The sequence below is a fragment of the Mesoplodon densirostris genome, chromosome 16 (assembly GCF_025265405.1).
Source record: "Mesoplodon densirostris isolate mMesDen1 chromosome 16, mMesDen1 primary haplotype, whole genome shotgun sequence".
NCBI lineage: Eukaryota > Metazoa > Chordata > Mammalia > Artiodactyla > Ziphiidae > Mesoplodon > Mesoplodon densirostris.
In genome coordinates, this window is record NC_082676.1 from 46467430 (window position 1) to 46475509 (window position 8080).

Here is an 8080-nt window from a genome sequence, read left to right on the forward strand (position 1 = left end):
TTATTCACTGGGACTGCTGCGATGGGAGGGGCGGAAGTGTTGTGATGGGGAGAGAGATGGGGTACAGCTCTGAATACAGCAAGGACAAGCGGAGATTGATAGCCAAGGAGCAGGGTTTGGGTCAGTGGATGGAAACTTATTAAGAGGAAGCATAATGGGTAAGGGGAATTCTGGCTAAACCAAGGTCCCAGGTTTTTTGCTGATGGCAGGCCAGGGTGATAAGATATCAAGGGTGGAGGATAAGGATTTTGATCAGATATGAAGGGTAGGGGATTTTTGCTAAACTGACCCAGCAGAATTCTTGCTAAAACTAGATAAAGCAGATCAAAGACAGAGCCCAAGGGCAAGGTGTAGTTACAAAGAGGTCTCAGAAGAGTCTGACCAGAGTTAAGTTGAGGAGAGAGTCTTTGCCACTGGTTACCAGAGATGTGTCAGGCATTGTCTGGGCCCCCTAGACTCCTCCAAATTATGTAATTCTCTTCACAAGCCTGTGAGGTGGAGATTATCATGTCTTATTTACAGTCAAGGAAACTGTGGGAATTCCCTGATGGTCCAGGGGTTAGGACTCTGTGCTTTCACTGCTGAGGGTCCAGGTTCAATCCCTGGTTGGGGAACTAAGATCCTGCAAGCTACATGGTGTAGCCAAAAAAAGGTAACTGTACTGTCAGGGAGACTGAAGCTTGCTCAAGGCCAATTCAGCTGTTCAGTGGATCCTGGGTACTGTGCTGGCACCAAAGAAAACACACTGAATCAACTTACCCAGCCCTCACAGTTCTCACGGGTGAGATTCACAAATATTTATTGAGCATTTACTGTGCACCAAGCACTTCCAAGTTACTTTTCAAATATGAAAATTGTAGATAGTACTATCATAATTATCATCCCCGGTTGGGTGATGACAGCATTGAATTTTACCTGAGACCTGTGCTCCTGGGAAACAGTGAAGGTTAAAGGAAGACCCCTTACCCTTTTTTGTTCTGGAAAGGTACTTGCTGCAATGATCCACCATTCCTGTGACTTAGGGGGACTCATGGATGCCCACTTAGTTTACCTATGACAGGGCCAGCCACAGACCCTCCAAATCCCTGTTCTTTGCCTCATAAGTAACTAGCTGAACTGCTTGTCTCCACCAATCATTCTGAGCAAAATTCCTGTGTGGATAAAAAAAGTGTTGCCTGCCATCAAGCCATTAACTACTGTAGCCACCCCTACCGGTGCACCCTGAGGAGAATTCAGGATGGAGAAAAACAGGATACTGGCCCTTTATAGTTAAGATGCATATCAAAGGAATCATTTTAATGAGCCCAGACTCTTGCATCTTCCCAAACATGGAAAAGCAGTAAAATCATTAACTTCAGATGTCTGATATTTGTGATTAGCAGTAATCTTCTGCTGTTTGACTACATAGGTTTTGTTTGTTTGCCAAAACTCCTATATGTCTAGGCTACACCCTTACTTCTTTGGAACAATTCCTATCTGAGAGTCTATATGCTGGGCTAGAGTCCTCAGTAATGTCCCCGAATAAAACATAACTCTCAGTGTTTAGGTTGTACATTTTTTGTCGGTTGACACTTTTATTTTTGGCTTACAGGATCTTAGTGCCCCGACCAGGGATTGAACCTGCACCCTCAGCAGCGAAATCATGGAGTCCTAACCACTGGACCACCAGGGAATTCCCTGTTGACACTTGTTGACTACCTTTGGTTAAATTCTCTCCTTCCTCCAGGCCCCTGAACTTTGGCCCACTCTCAGCCTGAGCCTGCAGACAGCCCCTCCTGAGAATAGACCGGCCTCAGGATAAAACCCTCCCTGACCTCCTGTCCCATCATGCCTCCCTTTCATCCAACCTCCCAGTTCCTTCTTGCCTCTTTTTCTCCTCTTATAAAAGGAAAATTCTTTTGCCTAATCCTTGAGATGCTTGCAGAACTATGGTCACAGCACTGTCTCTGTTACAATAGCCCCTTTCCCCCTTTGCAATCATCCTTTCAAATCAAAGTCTCCCCTTACTAAGTCTGATTTTGTTTTTTTATTTGACAGTGAATGGGCAGAGACTACAGTGGCGGGGGGGGGTCACTTGGCCTCTAAGAGCCCAGACAGGCCCCACTGCAAGGACCAAAGGAGATTCGAAACCAGGACCCCCTGATTCTAGAAGGACACTCTGATTCTCTTCCACAATCAGGAAAGGGGTTCTGGCCTTTGACATTGAGTGTGAAGTGCTGCCAGCCAGGCAGAGAGAAACAGCCCTTTTGCCAGCTCGTTTGTGTTTTCAAAACTGGCTGGTTGAGAAGAAATACAGGCACAGATGAAATGTTTTTAGAAAAGAGAAGAACGACAATCTTTCACCATGGGGTTTCACTTCCTGTAGTCTCCTTGCCAATCCACCCCACCTCCCCTCGCTCCCTGCCATCAAGCTGATAGACCCATCTGAGTGCTGCAAGAGGCACTGAACAAACAAAAGCAGTCATTTATGTCCGTGTTTGTGATTTTTCTCCATTTGATCAGCAGCCTGTAACTTTAATATATCCAAGTGTGCTGGGAACGTTTGCGGCTTAATTATCACATTTATTTAAAATACACACATACAAACAAAACTCCAAACTGGAAAACATTTAGCTTGGCAAGGGAAGAGATGTTTAATTTACTCCAATTGTTTAAAGATAATGTGAAAACCGCCCACATACTGGCTCTTCCACTGATTGGTTGAGTGACCTAGGGCGGGTCAGTTACCTATTCTGTGCCTTCCTTCCACTTTGGTATGTTATCTTCACTGCCTCAGTTAGTGAATCTAAGATGATCTTAAAAGTCTGGGCAGGAAAAAACATGGTGTTTTGTTGAGTGGACTCCACTGGGATGGAGGCAAAAAGTCTCTGACGTCAAGTCAGACAGACTGGTCCACGTATTGCCTCTCTGAGCCCTAGCGTTCTCCTCCAGGAAATGGGTAAGAGAACCTACATCCCAAAGTGGTGGTGAGTATTAATAAGACAGCTGTACATCTCAAACTATACCCCCTATTCTCTTGTTTGTCCCAGAATCCATACGTTCCAACTTCCCATTTGCCTGCTGGTTGAGGCCCCATTTCCTGTTCCTTGTTTCTGTCAGGCTTGTGACTACTTTGACCGATGGAATATGGCAGGAGTGACGCTGTGGGACTTCTGGGGCTGGGTTTAGAAAATAATGCAGCTTCTGCTTTGTTCCCTGGAACTCTCAGGAGCGTGGAGCCCCCATGTAAGAGGTCTGACCCCCCTGAAGCCCAGGTACCAGGCACTTGAGTGAATGAGCCTTCAGAAGATTCCACCCCCAGCCATACAAGTCCTCCCAGCTGAATCCTGGATGTGATGGAGCAGAGACAAGCTGCCTCTGCCATGCCATTTCCCACCCCATCGAATCTGCAAACATGATATAATGGTAATTACATGTATGAGCTTTAGAGTAGCTCAGGATTAAATAAAAGGAAGGGGAGTAACTCAGATACCTTCCATGCAGGGTGGGGGGGTGTTCCAGGAAGAGAAAACAGCCTGTCTGCGGGGGGCAGGGCGGGAGAGACCATAGGGGTGATTTAGAGCAAAGATCCCAAAGTATGGGCTCTCCCACGGGTGATACAAGGGCTGCCTGGGGAGGCATTTTCTCCCACGCCCACGCCCGGGAACGCTGAAGTGTCACTGTGGCATTCATTTCCTCAGGAATAGCCGCCCAGTTCGCACATGTATAGGCAATAACATCTTGGTCACAACCGCCACCTGCTCTACAGCGATTACATGATGACATAGTCTGCAAGAGGCATCCTGACTTCAGACGTTAAATATGAAAAAGAATATGCATCTTAGAACAGATAAAGAGGGGTAAGAAAAGAGTACGAACATTAGGGGTTGGCAGAATATGGGAAAACTGGCAAAGGGCTTTCGTGAATGGGAGCCTCTTGGCAAGAACTCACGATGCGCGGCTTGGGTGAGCGTGTGGCAGGGGGCCAGGGACACGGTGGGGTGGTGGCCCTTTCTGGCTATCTTTGCATTCGGCTCTGTAGTCAGTACCTGCCCGAACCAGGTCTTGCTGCCTCCAGGCCCAGCCCCCGGCTTTTTACGTTTCCAGTACCCCAGTTATCCCATCCGATAACCTGAACAGGCCTGGGATCTTGCTGCTCTGACTTCCTCTAGCAATTTCAGTGCAGACTGAAAACGGGTGGGGTGGGGTGGGGAAGAAGCTGGAGATTCTGGGCTGTCTTCTTTTGGGGGGGCGCTACACCACGGGGCATGTGGGATCTTAGTTCCCTGACCAGGGGTTGAACCCGCGCCCCCTGCCTTGGAAGCGTGGAGTCTTAACCACCGGACCGCCAGCGAAGCCTCTGGGCTGTCTTGAGGGGGAACAGCCTGGGCTCTGCTCCTCACAGAATGTTGCAGTCGCCACCGCCAAGACGTCTCGGCCTGGCTGCCTCTTTGCCCTGCTGTCCCCCAGCTGCAGGAGGTTTCTGGGAGCTACGCCCAGCCTGGTGTGATGACGCCTCTGAGGATGAAGCAGAAGGAAGAGTCAGGATGTCCTGTCCTCGCCCTGTGTCCACCCCTGTGTCCATGGGGAGAGGCCATCAGCAGCTAGCAGAGAGGGGGCAAATATGGACAAAGAGCTTAGTTGATTTTCCCCAGGGGGACTTGAAGGGCCATTTAGCAGCATCATCATCAGGACTGTGATTACCATTGTTTTCAACAGTGGAAATAGTTACCATTTCTAGAGTGTTTACCTGGAGCTGAGTGCTTTGTATACACATTGTCACCTTTTATTTTTATTTATTTATTTATTTTTTTGCGGTACGCGGGCCTCTCACTGTTGTGGCCTCTCCCGCTGCGGAGCACAGGCTCCGGACGCGCAGGCTCAGCGCCCATGGCTCACGGGCCCAGCCGCTCCGCGGCGTGTGGGATCTTCCCGGACTGGGGCACGAACCCGTGCCCCCTGCATCGGCAGGCGGACTCTCAACCACTGCACCACCAGGGAAGCCCCACACATTGTCACCTTTTATCTTTACTTGTGGTCCTGGATACGTTGATACTAAAACTCCATTTTATTTTTTTAGTTAATTAATTAATTTACCTATTGGCCACACCACGTGGCTTCAGGGATCTTAGTTCTCTGACCAGGAATCAAACTTGTGCTCCCTGCCGGGGAAGCTCGGACTCCTGACCACTGGACTGCCAGGGAATTCCCTAAAACTCCATTTTAAAGATGAGAAAAGGGAAGCTTGAGGCAGTAACCCTCCCAAGGTCGCACAATTGCTGGGGCACAGTTGTGCCCCAATCCTCTAGTCCTGGCTGGTTACAGAAACTGCAGGAAGACACTTTAATTGCTCAGAGCCTCGTGTTCTTTAAAGAATCAGACCAAAGCTTGGGTACCCCAGACCTTCAGAAGGCTTACATCTAGTGAAGGAGCTGGAGAAGCTTGGGGTGAAAGTGATCAGTGATGCCCATCAGGGCAATTCCATGAATATTTTCCTGAGTCCTCTGATGAGCCAGGCACTGTGAGACTCTAGCAGAGGTGGTGGGGATGAAGCTACAAAGATGAAAAAGGCATATTATGTTCTTGGGAACTTAAACATTAATAGGGAGAATAAAAATAAGGACAAGCCCTAGCACATATCATCATCCTTGATTTGTATCAGACATATTTTGGTTATAAATTATAGAAATCCAACTCCAATGGTCACATTTATTGAATCACATGACAGATAATCCCAGGGATTGTTTTGGCTTCAGGCAAGGCTGGACCTAGGTGCTCAGAGGGTGTTGCATCATCTTTTGGCCTCTCTTTTTTCCTCTGAACTGGTTGGTTTTATTTCTAGGCAGACTCTCTTCTTATGGTGGCCCCGGGCAGTTCCAAGTTTACATCCTAGTATTAGCAACTCCAGGGGAAATAGAGTGCTTTTTCCTAAGAGTTGTAGCAAAAGTCCCGGAGAAGACTCCCACTGGTCTGGCTCGTATCCCTATGTATATGCCTGAGCCAATCATGGCGTAAAGTCGTTGTGATACTGTGATTGGCCATGGCTAGGTATGAGTTCCCCTTTAATTGAGAGTGGAGGTTGAGCAGTTCTGCTCTCAAAAATTGGGGTGCTGTTACTGGAAGAAGGGGAGCAGACGCTGGGCAGGCAAAACCCATGCATAACACAACCTCAGAGGTAGAAATGGCCTTGGTGTGCCTTATCCAATACCCTCACTTTATAGATGGGAAAACTGGGAGACCCTTCAAATCCCATCTCTGCCACTGGGCAGGCTCTGAGAAATCTCTTTACTTCCCTGTGCCTCAGTTTCCTCATCTCTAAACTGGCTAGAATAATGACATCATAGGGTTAATTGGAGGGACTTCCCTGGCGGTCCGGTGGTTAAGACTCCGCGCTGCCACTGCAGGCACAGGTTTGATCTAAGAACTAAGACCCCGCATGCTGTGTGGCATTGCCTATATATATATATATATATATATATATATATATATATATATATATATATATGTATATATATATGGGGTTAATTGGAAGGATTAATTTATATGACTGTTGTAACACATTTATTTTCTTAATTAATTAATTAATTAATTAATTAATTTAGGGCTGTGTTGTGTCTTCGTTCCTGTGCGAGGGCCTTCTCTAGTCGTGGCAAGCGGGGGCCACTCTTCATCGCGGTATGCAGGCCTCTCACTGTTGCGGCCTCTCTTGTTGCGGAGCACAGGCTCCAGACACGCAGGCTCAGTAGTGTGGCTCACGGGTTTAGTTGCTCCACGGCATGTGGGATCTTCCCAGACCAGGGCTTGAACCCGTGTCGCCTTCATTAGCAGGCAGATTCTCAACCCCTGCGCCACCAGGGAAGCCACTGTAACACATTTAGAACAGCATAACATTGGGTGCTCAATAAATGCTTGTTCTTTCTCCTCTTTGCTCACATCCCCAGGATCCCCCAGAGTCATTCACTCTCTTCTCTGTGTCTCTGAAATACTGCATCCATCCCTTTGCTCAAATCCAGTATTGTCATCATTTGTTCTTACTCTCATGGAGCTCAGTTTCTTCCTCTGGAATGTGAGTTCTACAAGAGTGGGGACCAGGTCTTGTGAATCGCTGTTTGCACTGCCCAGCACCTAGCAAAGGTCAATACATATGCGTAAAAAAATCAATCAATCAACCAACCAATCACCAAAGTTGGTCTTGCAGACCAGTGGTTCCATTTATCTAATGCTGCCTAACAAACCACCACAATTGACTTAGAACAACATTTATTTTGTGCCCAAATCTATAATTTGAGCTGGGCATGGTGGGGACAGCTTACCTATGTTCCACTTGGTGGCAGCTGGGGCAGCTAGAAGGCCAGGGACTGGAGACATGTGAAAGGCTGCTCACCGACATATCTGGTTCCTGGGCTGGGAGGATTCAGGCAACCGCTACACAGTCGCTGCAACAGGATGGTGTCAGGGAGATGGACTTCTCCATGTCAGTGCAGGACACCTAAGTTGTATGATGCAAGAAAAAGAGTACCAGAAGGAAGCTGTATCACTTAAAAAAAAATCAAAACAGGTTTAGAAGAGCTCTAGATTTACAGAAAAATTGCTGAGATAATATAGACAGTTTCCATGTACCCAACACCCATTTTCTCCTATTCTCTTAGGTTAGTGTTGTACATGTATCACAATTAATGAACCGATATTGATACATTTATATAATTAAAGCTCATACTTTATTCAGATTTCCTTAGTGTTTACCGAATATCCTTTTTCTGTCCTAGGATTCCATCTAGGATACGACATGACATTTAGTCTCCTTAGTGCCCTGGGGCTGTGACAGTTTCTCATACTTTCCTTGTTTTTGATGACCTGGACAATTTTGAGTCCCTTAACTGGGATCTCTCGGATGTTTTCGTCATGATTAGGCTGGGGTTATGGGTTTGGGGGGAGAAAACCACACTGGTGAAATGTCCTTCTTATCACATTATACCAAGGGTACGTACCGTCAGCATGACTGATCACTGTTGATGTTAATTTTGATCATGTGGTGAGGTGGTGATTATTAGTTTTCTCCCCCCTTTTTCATACTGTATTTTTGGGAAGGAAGTCACTAAGT